This window comes from Ambystoma mexicanum, chromosome 6p (assembly GCF_040938575.1).
Source record: "Ambystoma mexicanum isolate Mex_15411 chromosome 6p, UKY_AmexF1_1, whole genome shotgun sequence".
In the NCBI taxonomy this organism is placed as follows: domain Eukaryota; kingdom Metazoa; phylum Chordata; class Amphibia; order Caudata; family Ambystomatidae; genus Ambystoma; species Ambystoma mexicanum.
In genome coordinates this window covers 1,056,941,359-1,056,960,925 of record NC_090935.1, presented here as the reverse complement: position 1 = coordinate 1,056,960,925, position 19,567 = coordinate 1,056,941,359, and the positions used below count along the sequence as shown (strand labels likewise).

Sequence of the window (19,567 nt, the reverse complement as noted above, 5' to 3'; positions counted from 1 at the left end):
TCCTCCTACAGGACAACAGGAAAAGGGCAGCTGAAATTGGAGAACAACTTGTGATCACAAGGTATGTTATATATACAGATATGCCCGGGTTTTTAAGGATATGTTAATATGAAAACAGTAGCAAAATGTACATCTTACATTATAGGTCACTAAAGATGAACACAGGCCTAGACCTAAGACCTGAGAATAGGCCCAGCATCGCCAGAAAATACATAAGGATTTGAAGCAAATATAAGAGAGACAGGACAGTAGACAGGTAACTATGCTGTATTTTGAAATACAGTCAATGTGATATGAAAACAATATCTCCAATTACTTACAGAATGTATTTGGTTATATCTTTTATAGAAAATGGTCCCTAATTATGATCTAGTAATACCGAAATGCATTGGACCTCTCGAAAAATGCCTATGTCCAAGGAATAAATGCTTCATTTTTTTGAAAAAAAGAATTAAAGACTTTAAAGACTGTCTTACACCAATGTCTTCTGAATATTTGTAAATGAGTCATAAAATTGATAAATTATAATCAAATCTAAGTAATTACATTTGAGACGTTCACAAAAGGTCCTTCCAGATGTCTGGGTAACCTTAACCCAAATATTTTTTAGCGCAAATGAAAAAAGTACATTTTTTTCTATTGCGTCATTTTTAAGAATCTTCTCCTTAGTCTGGAATGCTGAAACTGCTGCCTTTTTTTGCTTGTGAGTGTACATGGACTTTGTGATATCACACATTGTGAAATTGCTCTGATTTACTGCATTGACACAGTACTGTCGGCTGGTTCCTTCCCACACTCCAAAGCAAGTAAATGTGATGCCTAAAAACACCAGCATTTGAGGCTATGGTTTCCTCCTTGTGCAAAAACACACCACTGACCAGAACCACTTGTTCAGCCCCGCAAGAAGAATCACAAACATTCTGTAGCATCCCAATCAGTCAAGGTTGGCTCCAGGCACCAAGATATGATCAGATTCTGTTTTCCTCATCATCCCCTGGAGAACGAAAGGGGGTCAATTCACAAAAGCAAGGCGTAAAAGCATTTCTTTCCATTTGAGGCTATTTTGGGGACAAAAACTGAGATAAAGTGTCTGCCACACATCGTTCTCCACCTTGAAATACCACATGATCAACAGTCCGCAGGTATTTTCATGCTGGTTTTAAAGCAATGGATTCGTTTGGAATTAACCTGCAATCAGCTCCTAGAAGCCTCATTACGAATCGGTGTTAATTATTGTTACCACATGTGGAAATTACGAGATTACAGCTGCAAAATCAATAATGGTAAAAACACATGTAGAAAAACACCAAACGACTTCAATGCATTAGTTACATTTGTGGATCGGAAGAATACTGGAAAAGTGCATGTGGACATCCGAAAAACAGGAAACCCAATTCATCCGTAATCTCTGAAGCGGGCTGACAGCCATGGAAGCATCAGGGGATGGGAGGTAGTGTAAAATCCAGTTTTTGGAGAACAAATTGCAAGTTCTCACGGAGGAGGTTGCTAAGACGGCCCTCAGCTTTAAGGCAACTTCATGGCCAAGTAGCACCTTGAAAGCACTCAGAGCTGTGGAGAAGAATTTGGGATCAGGAGTGTATGATGTCTGCCCACTTCAAGATGGTACATGACATAAACAAAAGGTGGAACATCTTCAAGCGGAGGGTCCGGTTCACTGTTGAGCTCAAGAAAGAGATGCCTGCTGTGGTAGGTGGAACTGTCCCTCTAATAGTTATGCATTCAAGGGAGAATAACTTAGCCTTCATTTTAGCCCTTCATAGCATGCAGGTTTTGGGAGCTGGGGGAGGAGGTGAGGGTTAGACACTCAACAGTTTAAGAGGAAACATTGGAACACAGCACTTTTCTTTAAATTCAACAAAAAGTGTAGATGTGCAATATTCCCATCATAAAGGCTTAAAAATACACACATTGCCAATGCCCTTATGTCAAATGTTTATTTGCAACTCATGTTTGGTTCTGATGGGTTGCCGGCATAACCAGGCCCATGGGATGACCCTAGTTGTGACAAAATGATTTCTGCCCCACAGGGATACAAGGATAAGTAGTGGCTAAACCGCCTACTCAGCCTACACACTTCTACAAAACAAGAGTGATCCCAATTATATAGATGAAACAGGCAGAGTTAAGAGATGTATCTCCTTCTCCTTTTGTGATAATGTGGGTAGAAGGCATACTATACTCTCAAGAGGGGTGTGAATGTGAAACAGCATATACCCAAACAGCAAAGTACAAAAGTATAAAATAAAGGAATTTCCAATCAAGAGTCTATAAAAAAATATATATACTTTAATTAGGCACACCATATGCAAAAATAAATTAATAGAATACATTACAAAACACCCCTGCGGAAAGAACACAACATATGAAAGAGATAGCAATATGGAGCACAATGAGTAATGAGACCTTGGTGCGAGGCAAGCAAATAATCACAACGTTTGTAAGGGATATGTTCTGGTGTAAGAAAAGAGATTAAAAGTCCCCTAACCAATCTCTAAGGCACAAACATGGACGGGGGTGGTGTTAGCAGACAATACTTTCTTGCTGTTCTTGGCGGTTCGACAGTGTTGAGCCAGGCTTCTTGTCACTGTGCAAGCGGTGTAGATCAGGCTTGAATGTGTCAGTCCTGGTGTTCCAGAAGGCAAGCATGTTTAGACGTGGGGTTGAGCTGAAGTTCACTGCAGTTTGAAGCAGTGCTCGAGAGATGCGTTCGTGATGGCCACCAGGATTGATTTCACAGTCGACAGATGGTTTGGCGGTGGAGATGCTAATGGCTGGATGCGCAGGTCAATTAAATTTGAAGCGGTGCATAAAGGTTGCTGTTCTATGATTTGACTGTCGACTTAATCAGCGACAAACAGGTTGGCGGTTCAAAAGGAGGTTTGAATGATGCTGGTGCAGCAACAAGGTAATTGTTTCCGCCAAGGCAATGACACGCTGTGCTGGTGCGGTGCAGTGGCAAACTGGTTCGAAGGTGCAGTACAGGGGTTTGAAGATTGGGAGAGTGACAAAAGCAGCACCGGGGAGTCCTGATGGGTCGATAGTGTGGAACAAGCTCAAAACACAGCTTGAAGCGGTTCAGCAGTGAACACACAGGGATCCTGACTGTCTGATCACTGTGAGTCCCAATCCAGGGATTCAGGGCAAATATAGGCCCCTGTTCTCATTGTCCCAACATGGGGGAGGCTGTCAAACACTTGCAGGGGTCCTTCACCTCCAATGAAGTCTTTGGTACCAGTGTAGCTGGCAAAGAGGCAGGTCTTGCTCCAGCAGCACATCACCCTCAAAGTGCCCTGGAGATGGTTAGGGAGCAGATCTTGCCTCTGATTTGCTTCTCATGCCTCACCTCACAACTGGGGGACTTTGGAAAGGACTGCTCTCCCTGTATGGTCCAATGAATTATTCTTAATGGGTTGAAATCCAGTGATGAATCAAAAAAAGGAATTGGCTACCCCCTATTGTATATGCAAATATCCACAGGTGATTGGACAAATGCAAACCTTCTTTAAGGGATCCAATACCTGTCCTTCAGACAAGTGGCTTTTGCCTACTGACATTGTATCCAAAGTCATTTGCTAAAGGACGTAGAGGCAACATGAAGAAGAGAGAGGTACACAGAGAATCAAAATGGTGGATCCCTTCTCCACTTGTGCTGAGCTTCCTCTCTCTGCACTTAAGTCATCCTCTTCCCTTGACCGCAGCAGCAAAGGCCCATTGTTATACAACATCCTGGTGCAAGTCTACTGCTTTTGTGAAGTGTGTACCCTTTGATTCTTGTTTCCCAGAATGGCTCCTGTTGAAAATATGTCTTTCTGGAGAGAGGTGCACGCAGCGGGACTGAAGCCCACAGTGTTGACTCATGTATGATACTAATCAAATGTGGCTATAATAATTCTGAGCTTTCATAATGATGTGGTTTTGCTTTTGGGGCATATTTATTTAAAATCAGCCTCTGCACTGCAGGGTGTTGGCTGTCACAGTAGCTGTTAAAAGGCACATGTGTGACCTCTGAACCTGTTCTTCGCCGATGGAGAGCAGGAGCTGCAGATTTTAAGGCTGGTGTAGCGGGCACAGGTCTCTGCTATGCTTTTGGCATTGGGATTATAAAAGGGGAAATCTGATTAGCAGACAACCATTTCTCAGATGGAATTAGCTACATCATTTTATTATATAATTCAAATGAAAAGGCCAGGGTTTCCACACCCTTGCCAGATGGCAATTCCTTCCACTGGTATATTGTGGATCGCATTAGGGGATATAGGCCAGGGTATCTCTTGTCCTCCTGCACCCACTGGCATGGATGTAGCACTCTATTAGATAGTGCTTTGATAGGAAGCAATTGAGTCCAGGTGGGTACTTCAAGAGAAACTTGCCCAGCAGTTGCTACCCAACTAGAGATGTAGCATCTGCCAATGCCCGGACTGGGAATAAGAAGGAGAGAACCAGTCCTTTTGTCAAGCTATCAACAGTCTTGTGGGAGTCATAGCCACCCATAGCCAGAGGCCACTGAAAACACCAAATGGGATGTTGGGTCAATGTCCTATACCTTGGAACAGATAACCATGAATTAATACAAGATTGCACGGGACTGGCTAGACCCACTGGAGCTCCCCAACTGCCAGATATTTCTCTTTCCCCCCTGGATTCCTCAGTTACCACCAGCCTGAGGGGTGGAAGAATTGCACAACAGGACTAAACACACCCACTCCCTGTTGCAGACAACAATGCCACAAAGTGGCTGCAGTGTTAGATGGTTGTTGGGTTTGGAGGATATGCATGATGAATGTTAGGGAGAATTCTCAGAAATGTGCTAATTCCTTAGAGACCCCTGCAAATCTGCTGGATTTTAAGGACTTGAATTTTTAACCTGGAGAGAGTGAGACCCTTTTTACCACTCTCTCGTGAATTTTAATGTGATTTTGAACACTGTGTTTCTTTTGGTTGTGGAGTCTGACAAACTCCATAGGCATCATCTTGTACATTGTGTCACACAGCACCTTCAGTGCAGTGGCACATGGAAGTGTTTCAGATTTCCCAAAGGTTTAAATACTTTCTCTTCGATAAACTACTGTTTCCAAGAGCAGTGAAGTGAAATTGACTTTACTTACATTTGTAACTTTCTAGACCCATCACACACTGGGCCTCATTACGACCCAGGCGGAAAACCATGGTGCTAACTTACCGACTCCGCCATGGAGAAAGGGGGAATTACCACCCCATTACAAGGTTGGCGGGGCGGTCATTCCCCCTTCCTCCATGGCCCTTCCCCATTCCCATTTTTGCCCCATAGGGCTCAATGGGAATGGGGAAGGCGCTAAGTACGGTACCGCAAATTGTGGTACCGTACTTAGCACCAAGGTCCCTTTGCGGATCCCAACTTTAACGGCTGGTGTAGACCAGCCGTTAAGGTCGGGTCCCGCAAAGGGACCTCGTAATCAGGCGCTAATGGGTTAACGGCGCTGCAGCCTTTTACGGCGCCGTTAACCCATTAGCGCCAGGGCCGTAATGAGGCCCACTATCTTACAATAGGGTACTGGAGGGGTTACTTAGTATCCCCTTTGTCTAGCTTCTCATGTAACATTTTAATGTTTCCCTTTCCTCGATGAATGGCTTGTGGCAGTGGTTTACTTTTAACTACTGTGGTGTGCTTTTAGCGCGGGCTGCGTTAGCAGCTGCAGTAAAGCACCTAAGGGTGCCATTTTTGTGAACATGGCACTGGTCTTCATTTTTTGCCATTTCTTCATGGAAAGGTCTTTCTTGAGATTGACCCTGTGCGCCAAACGAGGTTTCGTCCCTTTGTTCATTTTGTCTTTGGCGGGATTCACGAGTGAAGCCCGCCTCTGCCCCCAGGGTGTCTGGTGGGGGTAGGAAGCAAAGGAGGTGCCCAAAAATCTCTGTGTTTCGTCTCCTAGGAGACAGGAATGCACTTTTAGGTGATTGGACGGCTGGCTGTCTGGCAAGGACAGCCACCCTACTGGGTCTCTGAAAGCTAGGCTGGAATGAATGGATGAAACCTGCATAAAAGGCGAGGACTTTTGGCTTGGAAGGCAGAGTCGACCACTGGATGAAGGAATCCAATGAAGAACTTGAAAGAGATACCTGCTGCAACTCCTGGACCATTGGTTTGCCCGGTGAAGCCCTGCTGCTGTGCTGAAGCTCTGAATACGTTACGACTAGAGAAGCCCTACAAGGACGACTTCCCCCCTTGAGTTGGTGGGACCAATGAACTCCAAAGTAAGCCACCCGGACATCCACTCGAAGCTGGTTGTGATTCCACTGCAGATGCTGCTGGAAACCGAAGAGCCAGGGAGAGGAACACCAGCTTGTGTGTGTTGCTTTTAAGTTGGCCAAGAGCTCCAGGAAGATCTTCCATACTCTGAGGAAGCAGGACTGACCGAGCCAGAGCCACCTCAACAGAGTGCTGGACCCCAGATGCAAGGAAAGCCCATCTCAACAGCCAAGAGTCTGCAGTGGTGCTATTTGCTGAGACACGAGGAGCTGAAACCATGAAGTGCCACTGAATAGAAGTTGGTCTTTTTCTGTCGCTGACTGTTCCGTTGCAGTGCAGGAGTCTTCCAGACGTCCTCTCTCTTGTCCCCACGACTGAGGCCCTGGAACACAGGATCTGCAGATCTGCACTGGAAGCCCCTTTCTTCTAACCAAAGGTACTGTAAAGTCTAAGAGAACTTACCTCCTTACCTCTTGTTGTGTGTTAGGGAGAGTTCTCATTTAGGGCTAATTTTCCTCACCTAGTGAGTCCCCCAGCAGCTTTGCTGGACTTCTGGAGTTTATTTTTTTCCACTTGGTAAGAGTGAGAGCTTTTCCCCCACTCTTACATGGGTTTTGCTATGTGTTTCTACCTGTTTTTGTGATTGTGGACTCTGAAGTACACCTCTTCAGTAGCCCCCTTCTTTTTGTGTGTCACACAGCACCTTCAGTGTCATGGCACAGGGTTGTCTTTGAGACTTCCCTCGACTCCATTTCTGAGGTGACTACTGTCCCCCAGAAAAGGGTAAAGTTACCATTAACTTTACTTAGTCAATCTACCACAGATCCAGTACACCCCATCTTCCATGGAGTACTGGAAAGGGTTAACTCATCTCCCTTTTTATCTGTACCTCCTAGAGCATTGTTTCGCTCTTTTAACATTTAGACTTGGCTGGTGGCAGTGGTATCTACCCTAACTTTTCTACCGCGATTATATTAGATAAACGTGGTACTGTTCTTGGCTATTATATTAGCCTCGAACATAAACCCGCTTGACCAAATCGTCTTTCTCTTGGCTCCAGTTGAGTTTATTCGCCATTTCTTTTGGTTAAAGTCCTTCTTGTGTTTTACTTTGCGCGGCAAACTAGGTTTGCCTTCTTTGTTCACTGTCTTTTGGTGGGCTTCTGCCCAGAAGCCCTCCTCAAGGCGCCTGGGTGTCTAGGTGGGCTGAATGTGAGGGAGGGGTGTAGTCACCCCCTGCACAGGGTATCCTAGGAAACCCAAGTCGCACTTTGTCATGATTGGCCAGGGTAGTTGTCCGGGCTGGACAACCCCCCTGCTGGGTGATTGACAGCCAGGCTGCGTGAATGGGGGGTTTTCGCATAAAAGGCAGGTCTCTTGGGCTAGAAGTCAGAGAGTCACCACTGGAACTACAAGGAACAGAAGAGAAGCGGAGAGAACGACGGCTGCTGCCCTACCCCGTCCCGGTGTAGCCCTGCTGCAGTCCTGGGCTTTCTACCCTTCAACGACTAAGAGGAGATCCAGTCCGGAGTCTTCTTCCCTTGAGACTGGTGGGGATAACCAGCTCATCTTCTTCAGCCAGAGGTCTCCTTCGTGGTCGAAAGCGCTGCACACTGCTGTAGTGGTCCGGATAGCCGCCTGCCGAGCCTCTTCTGGTTTTAAGGAGCGCACCTTTTATTCGTTGTCGCTGCTGCCGGCTTCATCCCTGTGTGGTGCAGACCCCTTCAGATGTCCTCCTTCAAAACAAAGCTCCAGGAATCGTGGGTCTGCGGGAAACCAACAGGAACAACTGACAGGGCACCAGCTGCACCATTGGAATAAGGTACTGTGTTCTGAGGAAACTGGGTGAATCCCTTTTCTTCATCTTCAAGGCTTGCCCTTGTCTTCCCTCCTTCTTATAACTTTAGCTTCTGAACATTGACAATATCAAAGTACTCTTGGCTAACGCTGAATCGTGAACTGTCTAACAGTGTGATCTTCGACAACAGGTCTCCGGTGTCACTTAAACCTGGCTCCGGCCCTTTGACTTTTGAACTCCTGTTTCTGAGTGTTTCTCGATTCTGTCTGCCTAACCTAAATATTGCCTGTGATTTTTGCCTCCAACTCCCTCTGGGTATCTCAGGTGCTAAGTGTGTTTTTGGCCCGGTAGCATTTCATGTCACGGATACACGTTTATTTAGTAGACTGAACTGTCAAAGAGTGATCGCAACCGCATCCGCGGTATCGTGTTTTGTTCATAACACTGGTTCATTCAAACACAGGGTACTTACCTTGAGTCATACTGTACAAAGTGAATTGGTTAGTTGTAGTATATTTAACGTGTGGTTTTGTTTAAAGTTTAATAGAAGTGTTGTGTTTATAACTGATGGTTTAAAAATAAATATACTTATATTTTTCTACCTGAAACCTTGTGTCAGTGTTTGCTTGAGTCACAGTAATTGTGGCCCCGTTGTGTAATCTCTGCTTCTGCTCATATACTCTTGCGATAAGCCTGGCTGCTCTGCCACTGCTACCACTATGACATAGTAGTACAGGCTTGTACCAAAGGTAAAACTTGTATTGCCACCTGTAGTCTTAATTGTGTGTCGTGGTCCCTAAGGGCACTGCACAGGATTCTACCTAACATTGTGTAACCTCACTTGTTCTCTGTTGGTGAGACTTGTCTTGGTTGCTTCTGTAGAGTTGCTCACAGCTTATTTACCTCACAAGCCTAATCAGCTTGTGGCCCTACTTTGATTTCTTCTTATTCTACAAAGACTTCTAAAACATTGTGCAAGACATTTACTTACCTGCAAGAATTGCTTCAGCTCACCTTGACTTCTGTCCAATTGACTTTGGCCTGGCCTGGCTCCCTGACTATCTCTTCTTCCCTCTGACTCTGTGTTTAGCCCTCCTTCCAGGAAGGGGTTAACTTACTTTGCACTGGGGTTGAGCAAAAGTACTTACCTGCTTCAGAAGATTTGTGAGAGCTCTTCTTTTATTCTAAGAATCTTTTTCTTTGGCATACTCCTAGGTATTGCCCTAAATGCAGCAGTGATATATTAATGTCCACAGTGTCCTAACTATTGAAGTCACCTGAGGGTGTAGGAAGTGTCTGTGTGTCATCCCAAATGGGTATTTGCTGATTTAGGGAAACTCATAGTGTGTATTTTGGAGTGTATTTGTGTGTTATTATTATATTGCCCCTTCTGAAGAAGGCTTACTCAAACTGACTGTTAAATACATTAATAATTGTTTAATCAAGAAACCTTGTGTGTAAGAGTTTATTTGAATACCTGTCACTGTGAATCTCTGTGTAACTCCCCTACAGCTCACATTGACCCCTCTTGAGATAAGCCTGGCTGCTAAACACGCTACCAAAACTGTGTAGTACAAGCTTATACCAAAGGTTGGGTTCCTATTGCCAGGAGGTCAGGGTTGTTGTAGTGCACCCAAAGGGTACTGCATACAATCTTGCTTAACAATGCATGTTGGGATTCATATGATGAATATCGCGGATGGGTTTTGGGTGTGTGATCAATGTAGGCATTAGCGAGGGGTGTGAGTGATAGACATTGGGCTAAATACAATAAATCTAACATTAAAAATGATACAGGAGATGGAATTACATCATACCATAAATATGAGGTAACAATACAGAAAAAATAAAAACAAAATGTTAAACAGTATTCTCAGAACAAATGGTCTCTGAGCCCTTAGTGGCCCTTAGTGGCCATGGCCATCCTGAGCATCACCCTGGCCGAGCACTTGGAGCAGAGCCTCCTCATGCTGGTCTCTGTCCAAGTCCAAATGGTCCTGTTTCGGGATTTGTACGTGTTGCGTGTATGCCAAGTTGTGCAGCACAGTGATTTTCCAGCCTTCGTCTCAATCCTCTGCAGTGCTTCTCCCATGGGTTGCAGGGAGCAGTACCTGGTATGCAGGAGCCCAAATGCACGCTTTGGGGCTGGGTCATCAGTGAGCATTTTGCGGATCATCGTGCAGGTTCCATGGGTCCTGGATGGGTGTGAGCTGCAATGGCATCTGGTGCTATCCAGAGCCACACACAACATGTCTGGGTAGAAAATCACAATTTTAATGGATATTTTTTTGCAATAAAGAAAAAAAGGGGACAAAAAAGCTAAAGGAAATGGGGGATAGGTTTCCTCCCATAATAGAAGGAAAGTAAGCCAGCATAAACACAGTCCTGTCATTAAACAGGCAACTAGCAGACTTTGCACCCAATATTGACGTGAATCCCCTTCCGAACCTGGCCCTGCGCTACAGAACATATTGCCTGGGTCATGTGATGCTGAGTTCTCGCAGTGTGCTGGAATATGCACATAGTCCAGAAATGCAGCACTGCTATTAGGGGCTTTGATGGTGTCAATGGCAGTTTGGCACTCAAAAGCCCCATGAATGAGGTGCAGGATGGAGGAGACGTTGCGCCTGTGTAGACCTAGAAGGTGAGGTGCCCTTTCCTCCTCCTCCTCATCCGCCTCTTCCTCTTTGTCTGCACCAACTGTCTTCTTAACACCCCTTCCGGTTGCTGCCGATTCCATGCACAGCAGTCAGCACCGCATGTAAGAGCACATTAAAGGCTCCAAGCCCCAGCATGTTCACCTGTGGCATGTTTCTGATTTTTGTGAGCAATTTATGTACTTTGCAGATGGTGAACCAGAATCAGACTCACCAGGTATTCATTCCCGCCACCTTTTTGCTGAAGGTCATTTTTTACAGTGCTTACTGCATTTTAGTTGTGGCATTCCATATCATAATTGGACAGTATTTTCTGCGTCTGGAGTTTGGGATTACTGCTTGCTGAATTTGTATTGGTTGTTACTTACCGTATTTAACACATGCATTACCAACTAATTTGATCTAAATAAAATAGCCTTTGTAGAGTGACAGATGTACACATCATCTATAGTGCCCGCCCCCTCACCTCCGTCATATTGGAAGAATAACAGGAAGACACAGCGCACGACACAAGTTATCATCCCAATACCACATCGAAGATATGTGAGACATTATGTTCTCAGACAACCATATCGTATTTACCCTCAAATGATTCCTGCAGACACCATTAAACATAGAAGAGCTATAAGTGAAATCTGACAAGAGTAAAGTGATGTCACAAAGAGAAGACACAAGGACACACTGAAACGATATACAAATAGAATGAAGGTGTAACTGAAGTAACAAAGTAAAGAAATCATATACACTGAAAAGATAAGTGAGAAGAGAATTAGTAGATGTATATATGCAGACACGCCAAGTAGATGAGAAATATAGAAGCTTGCTGCAGCAGAAAATATAACACGGGTAAAACAGCCATGATGAGAAAATGGACGTTGACTCTGTATACATAGTAAGTGAAAAGCCTGAAGGAGAGAGACCATTGCTGCAGAGCTGAACGGTGCTGGAAAACAGCTTTGTGCAAATAACAAAGTGTATTTGCTTGGCTTGGGATAAAGGATGTGTGCACTACGACCCCAACCGGCCCAAAGAGCTGGGGGTTACCCAATAGCACTTTAAGATGAGACAGCAGCACCCGTGAGATGGATGGGGATGCAGATTAATACTCTTGCATCAAATCAATAATGACAACTCCATGGTTTGGCAAAGGGAGTCCGTTTAATGACAAGTACAAAAAACAGGGAGTTAATGAATATCAGCAATCGCTCAATCTTTCTTCTCGCTTCAACTCCAACTAATTTCATAAAAAACACATAATTTATACTAAATAATTGTCATCACTGACGTGTAACGTTTAACATCTGGCATGCAATTCTATTGGTTCTAGGAAGGTAACTTTAATATAGGTGCTATATCTGTATATGGTAACAAAGTGAGGGGATTGGATAAACAGTTGAGGGTGGGGCACCTAAGCCCTTCCTTAAAAATGGCTACTGTAGACGTCACTAAAAGTACAACGTCTCATTGGTTCTACTAACTATAGGACCCTAGATTACTTGGTCCACTATGATTGGGTTGGCATCAACCCCACTCATACCTTTCCACTAGCCTAGCAGCGTGCAGATTAGCCGGCCAGGTGCAGGGAGTTTGTCTGCACCCCCAGCCTCCCTCCAATTATTGCAACAATCAATCATCACTTCAGTGGTCATGTGTCAATTATTTCTTTGTATTTTGGCCTCAAGAGTGCTTCTTGGTTTGGAAAAATTAAGGCATCTGGGCATGGTACAAATCCATGCATAGGTGTAAAAGTTTCATCCCTTCTGCCTGTTCGGTCACGTGATTTCGATACCGTGAAATCGACTTATTCTCCATGCAATTTGTGTATTTGATTTAATTTTCCCAACCACCTGCCTTCTGTGGCTTATCTTGACCTTTCAGACTAGGATACTCTGTACTTCTCTTCATTAATTGTATCCACTGTTGGGCTATTTCAGCTGGTACGACCTTGGCTTCTTGGCATGACTTGCCTCCGTCTGAGTTTCTCTCTGTCCTTAATTCTCAATTTTCCTGCTGCGAAGCTGTCCTCTTGAGACCTTAAGTAACCTTTGGTTGATTCTGCTCTTGTGCATAGTGGAAGTATACTTATATAAAAGTGCTTTCTTGAGGTAGATATCTATAGGTGGCGCTTGCCGCAATCTATCTTACTGCTAAGCTTAGCAAGCCTCACGATTTCCTTAGCTTCTTGCGGTTCCTTGCATACGCTCATGGCATAGGTTTCTTACATTTGACATCAATTATTTCACTTTAAACTCAGGATGTCACTTATCCATGGTGTTTCGTCTCTTTCCATCAGTCACAGGTCCATATATCTTCTATATCTGAGTCAGTCCGGGTACTTGTGATGTCACCATTCGTCTTCTTTTAGTACCTTCTTGGCTTCTTCAGGTATTGCATTTTGACAATCATCATTCTGTCTCATTTGTCGATATGGTTTTCTCAATGGGTACCTCACTGTCCAGGTTTTCTTAGGTGTTGGTACTTCAATAGGTGCTTTCAGTCTGATAGGTACTGGACAGAGCCCCACTGCGGCTCTCTGCTGGTATAATAGCTCATAATACGTCACATATTTCGGCGTGAACGTTCCTGGTACTTCAAAATGGGCATAGGAGTGTGAATTGTGCTTGGGACCTCCTCTACAGATGTCATAGCAAGAAACAACTGCAAAGTACGAAAGGAGTCAAAGAGCATAAGCTACATACACACAACATATTTCTCTTTGATTAAGCAAAGGAGTGAACATTTACACGTGCCAAGCATTGAACAATCAAAGATGAAGAAAATATATGTATGCAGAAAATGGTTTATAGTGAACATGTCGAATGACATTTTTTCCAATGCTATTTGTTCAAGAAAAAAAATGCTGAAAAAAATGATTTAACATTTTTGTTTTTTTAACGGGGGGGTTCCCCCACCCCCCTAACCCCCCATTTTTTTATTTACACTTTCTTTTTACTAGCTAAACCCAAAAAAACATACTAATAAAAAAAAAAACACATTAGAAAAAACAATATTTCGCCATCATTTTTTTCGACATAATGGCATTCGAAAAAATAGCACTAAATAGAAGGTCAGGATGGACAAAATTGTGGTCTCCTCAAGATCAGGAAAGAAGGCCTATTCGTTTAGCTCAAGATGAAGATAGCAATGTACCTTCACTCCCTTTAAAGTTGCAAAGAAGAGAACAGTCAACAAGGTCAACTACAAAGAAGAAGCCTTGGCTTAGGGCCTAACTGATGAGAAATGGTAGGCTAATTGGCCAGGTGGGAAGTTGTCTGATGTTGTTCCCCGCACCTGGGTTTCATTTTGCTTACATGCTACTGACAGACTGTGCAAGGTTACGAGAGAATGCCAACCAATAACGAGGGCCTATGAAATGATTCTATTATGCATTGTTGCAGAAGCCAATCCGCTGCTGTTATTCTGCTAATATCTGTTTTATACGTATTTAAGAGGAAGATTAAGGTGTGCCTAATCAGATAAGAGGCAGTCAATGATGTTACTAACAACTCAACGAAAGAGCTATATATGTTCCCCTAACCCATGCTTGTCCAACCTTTTTGAATGTGGGGCCGAAACATTAACTTTTTGTCACCCAGGGGGCCGGCGAGCCAAAAGTCAAGAACCTCACCCAAAGCAATATATTAAAAAGCGATATTGTGTGACCTTTGACACAATAGCATCACAGGCAGTGATAGCCATGCAGTCCCAAAGATAGATTTTGGTGTCATGAGCAGTGATCAAAGGTTAGTTGCTTGTGATTTCTTTCAGTGTCTATGTGTCAATATTTTTCTGAAATAGTGGGGGCGACCGAGCATAGCGAGGGAGCTACAAGGTTCTAGGGAGGGTTTGGGGGGATTCCCCCCCAAGAATTATTTTTCAAATATGGGGTTGAAATGGTGCATTTTACAGCAGAAAAGGTGACCAAAAAGCCATAAGTTTACAATCTAAAGGGGAACATGAAAATTCCATGTCACCAACAGCAGAAAAGAACATTTTACAACACAACACATTTTAATGATCAATGTGTCCACAGTGTAAGACACCACTGTCACTGATGTAACACATTGTCATGCTGGTTGTACCCAAAATATGCCCCTGTAGCAACATGTCTATGCTGGCTGTTCCCAATTTAGGCCAGCATTGTCCTGTACAAAGCATGATTGAATACAATACATATGGCAGCTTATCTCTGTAATACACATTACTTCTGTAGTGATAAAAGAAGCATAATTCAATTCAACAGATAAAATGTGGAAAAGCGATCACCCAAAGGTGAACCTAATTGAAGAAACGCAAAGTGAGCACAATCTTAAAGTATGCAACCTAGTAAGCCTGGTGCACACTTTACCTTTTCTTTCTCCAATAAATCAGGGGGAGAGCGGAAACGCAGTCCCCCACTACCAGAAATAATGCAGTCATGTATTCCGCATTTGGGAACATAGCAGGGGTCAGCAAATCCGATGTGCAATGGGTAAGCCTCACCCTGGGAGATCTGCCCTTGAGATCAGATTCTCCCCTGCCAGCTAAGTATGAGTTGCATGCAAGAGGGCAGGGGTTGGGTCAGTTCTGGGAAGCCCCACTAAGCGAGGGTGAGAAAGCAGGCCTTGACCCAGCACCAACCCCCCACACCCCTGGATCCTCTGAGCATCTGCAGAGCTGCCTGTCCCGCGTGTAGGGGGAAGCTCCAACAGGCAGAGCCCAGCAGAAGAGCAGATTGTAGCACAGTTCCTTTCTCCCATCAGGCCCTGCTCGGCCCGAGATTTGTATAAATAGCAGGATGGCTTGAGCAGGCCTGTTGCAGTCTGCCCACTGGCCTGTCAGCCCCACACGGGCCCATGGCCCTCCTGAGCGGAGCTGCTCAGCGCTGGCCCCATTGACACCATCATAATCATCCTGGACCTTGACGCTCCACCACCCCTGAATCTCAGAGCTCTGCTCAATGACAATGCTGAAGCTTTGACATCTTTGCCGTAAACATATGCCGTGTTGTGTCAGCCGAGCCTGCACATTGCCAAAGGCAAGTATTCCCTTGTTTGTTTGTTTAATTTATTTGTAGAGCGCTCCGGACCCATGGGTAGAAGGGCGCTATAAGGATACGGTTACAGTCATGAAATATGCATTAACATTTACAGGGTACATCAAATTTACAAAGGATTTACATAATATGACAATTTACATATAATACAGGTGTGGTTGGAGATGAGGGTAAAAGCTACTCATTGTTCAGTAGCCAGCCAATAACCAGTTTCCTAAAGATCGGGAAGGTCTCAGTGGTTTTAATTTTGAGTGGTAAGGTGTTCCAAAGTTGGGTGGCTAACACAGTGAAGCTAGAGCCTCCTGCGATTGTTAAGGCGAATCTGGGCACTAGCAGGCGTAAGGAGTTGGTTGATCTGGTGGTTCTGGATGAAGATTTTAAAGTAAATTTGTTGGAGAGGTACGGTGGGGCTAGATTATTTAAGGCCTTATAAGTGATGCAGATAGTTTTTAGGTCGATTTTTTGCTGTATGCAGAGCCATTTGCATGCTTTCCTGGTTGTAGAGATGTGTTCACGCCTTGGGATGTTGAGTGCGGCGCGTAGAGCATTGTTTCCATGTTGAGGTCTGAAGCCAGGTTGACGTATACCCAGCAGTTTGTTAGATTCCAGGTACTCCTGAATCTGGATGTAGGCGACTCTGTCCAGGATTTTTAACAGAAACGGGACAGTGGTGATGGGTCTATAATTGGTTGGTATGGCTGGGTCTAGGGATTGTTTTTTTAGGAGAGGGAGCACCCAAGATTGTTTTAGGTTGTTGGGGACAGAATTGTTGGCAAACGAAAGGTTGATTAGCTTAGTGATAAAGGGGGAGAGGTCTCTGGCAGCATCTTTTATTATTTGGGCAGGGCAGCTGTCCCCTTCGCAATTAGAAGGTTTTAGGAAAGTGATAATTTTTTGGACTTCTAAGATGGTCGCTTTCTTAAAGGTGAAGCCTATGTTGGCTTTGTTAGATGTCCTGCCCCAGAGGTCACTGAGTCTTCCAGTGCCATCCACTTGGCACGGCCTACTGTTCCCAGCGTTTTCTACCCGCAAATCAGCACCACTGCCAAACAGAACTGCATCATTGGGGCCCATCGCTGCTGCTCTCCGACTTGACCCCAGCCCAGGGCAAAGGCACCCATGGTTCTGGTCTGATGCTGAAAGGCCTGGCCCTGCTGAGATCCGAAAGACAAGAACTAAGGTATTTTGGGAACATATTACTATTGTTTTTTGTTTTGCAACTGTATCAGCTCACACCTCTCCTGAAGGGTATAGGCTGCCCTCAGACTGCGCTACCAAAAGAGTGAAAATAAGTTATACCTGTTGGGCTTGCCTGTTTCACTTTTATGATTGGGATCACTGCTGCATGGGTATTAAGCGCGTTATAAATAACCTATCATATAAGATCATATCATAGATCACAGATCAAGATCATAAGCAACTTCCAGAAACTTTGGCAGGTGGTCCACTGAGGCCTATTTGCAGGTTGCAGTGTGTTATTGGGGCACTACTAGGGTAACATATTGTGCTGTACATGTGGTACTCGCCATGCTTTGATACCCCACTGGCCACATCTATAATGTCCAATGTACTTGGTATAATGCATGGACATTTTCATCAATCCGCACTGTGCTTAGAGGTAAACGTAACTGAGCTCCTGCTGTTCTTCTTTGTCTCGAGGCGAGGAAAAAAAGCACTGCAAAGGTTAAGTTTCTCAGCTGATAAAGGTTCATCTTCGGTGACATTCGCAATTGAAAAGAACGATTTTTGGGGCAGATAGGCTGTGTCGCCGCAAGCCCTGTTAAACATATGTCCAGAGATGACAAACCTTGAAAGTAACTCTGCACAATGGCCCTCTGAGCAGCGGCCCACAGCTAATCAGGGGTTCAGGAATCCACTGTGCTGCCCACGCCGAGAGGAACTCCTGCACAGCACCTGTCCACATAATCCTTCGCCCGGGCCAGCACTCTCTTCTTCTCACCTCACCACCTCCTCCCTTCATCTCGGCTCGCCTTTTGCCCCTCAGAGCACCATGCAAGAGAGGAAAGGGCATGTCTGGGCTGGAGCCCGTCCTCTCTTGCATGGTGGGTCCTACGTGCCTGAAATGGGATATTTAAATGCAAAGTAATTGCTACTATATTAATCCCATTGTTCATAGTTTGTGGGAGTACTGGGCAATTGTATGGACCCGCGCTCACTGAAAATAAACAGTATTCCCGAGGTAACCCTCACTATGACGTGATACAAATTAGACTCGCCTTCCTCCATCATCAAGTCCCAAGATCTTCTTGACGAAATATATAAATTAATGCTTCGTGGCTGAGGACTGTAACTACCTCTGTTGACCCCATGGGGTCACCAGAGGAAGTTACAGTTTTGCACACAGGCACATTTAAAAAAAAACTCAAGAGTTGTCCAACATACGGCCTCGCGGGCCACATAAAATGGCTTGGCAGGCCGCATTGTGGCCCGCGGGCCGTATGTTGGACAACCTTGCCCTAACCCATCCCTTCTTTTCACTGTTTTCCACGTAAGATGACGTCATAGCTGATTTACATTGAGGTATGAAGCTTTCGTGTAACAGAAATGTATTCAAGAGTGTTTAAGCTACAATCTATTTGTTCACCAGATTTCCCTAATTTATTGAGCTGATCGTAAAGTAGCATTTTGCCATATTCTTTGAGTCTGTCTGGCACTTGGAACGCTCAAGGTGCTACTGCAGACCTTGATTAAAAAATCCACGTTTTTACCGCTTCCATTAAACTCTTAATGAAGGCGTGATTGAATTCAAGTAGTTTGGAATGGGCTTTGGTCCTGTTCATAGGTAGTGCCAGATCATTAGATCTGTAGAAATTGTCATAAAAGTGCTGCCTTCAAAAAAGTATCTGATTAAAACAGGTCATTTGTGTGATGAAGTACACGAAAAGGAATGAATAAAAGGCACAAGTAAAACTTTCAGGGTTGTTTTTATTGTACATATTTTCTTTAATTTGAATGGTGGACCTGGGACACAGAGAGGAATTGCTGTTACCACACACCCGTCCACTTTGCCATCCAAATCTCCATGCTTTTACTCCTGCATGATTTTTTCATGGTGGTGCAAATGCATTGAATTCCTAAGGAATCCTCTTGCTTTTTCACAAGCTACAAATAGGCTGATAAAATAGGAACCAATTGGGGATTATTTTCATTATGGAGTAGAGAGAAATGTGCTTAAAATGTTTGGAACTCGTTTTTGCGTTCTACGTAAATTACGCTTATTATTATGGTTACACTTTTACCAAAGCAGGACCCTCTGCATAATTTGTAACTCTTGCATGTCGGAGTGCAAAAGTGGAGCGTAAAAAGGTGGCATATGCGCTTTGTACGCCACCCTCTTGTACTCTACTATGCAAAATGATTAAACCCCAGTTGTCATTTTTGCCAGACAGTGTTTACAATGGTTTACTATGGAATCCGCATGCTTGTTGCTGCTGGTGTAAAAAGCAGGCAGTTTCCATAGGAATTTCCAGCATTTGCGCGAGCATGAAAATACATGCTGGCAAAAAAGGTGGGAGTATTTGTATGGCAGAGAGGAAGTGTGACTCAGGGTCATGACTTACAATCCGTGCATCCTCTCTGCCATACAAGTGAATGAAAATAGGCTGTGACGTAAATCTAATGTGTAAAAGTCTTACGCAAGAATTTTACATATTGGTTTTCTGTTATAGCTCCTTCAACATGAGTCCCAATGTATTAAAATTGTATGCATGAGTTTTACTCTGTGCCATATTTCCATTCATTTGCATGGCAGGGATTCGTTGCTGCAACCCCCATTCTCTCCACCATACAAAACAGACAGCAATTATACCA

General features: G+C 44.3%; 1 non-coding gene across 1 annotated transcript; it reads right to left on the bottom strand.

Annotated features, from left to right (window-relative positions):
- Positions 1-15,070: 15,070 nt before the first annotated feature.
- LOC138512728 (U1 spliceosomal RNA) lies at positions 15,071-15,232 on the bottom strand. Its single transcript, XR_011281508.1, has one exon. It is a non-coding gene; the product is annotated as a U1 spliceosomal RNA (small nuclear RNA).
- Between the last annotated feature and the right edge of the window lie 4,335 nt (positions 15,233-19,567).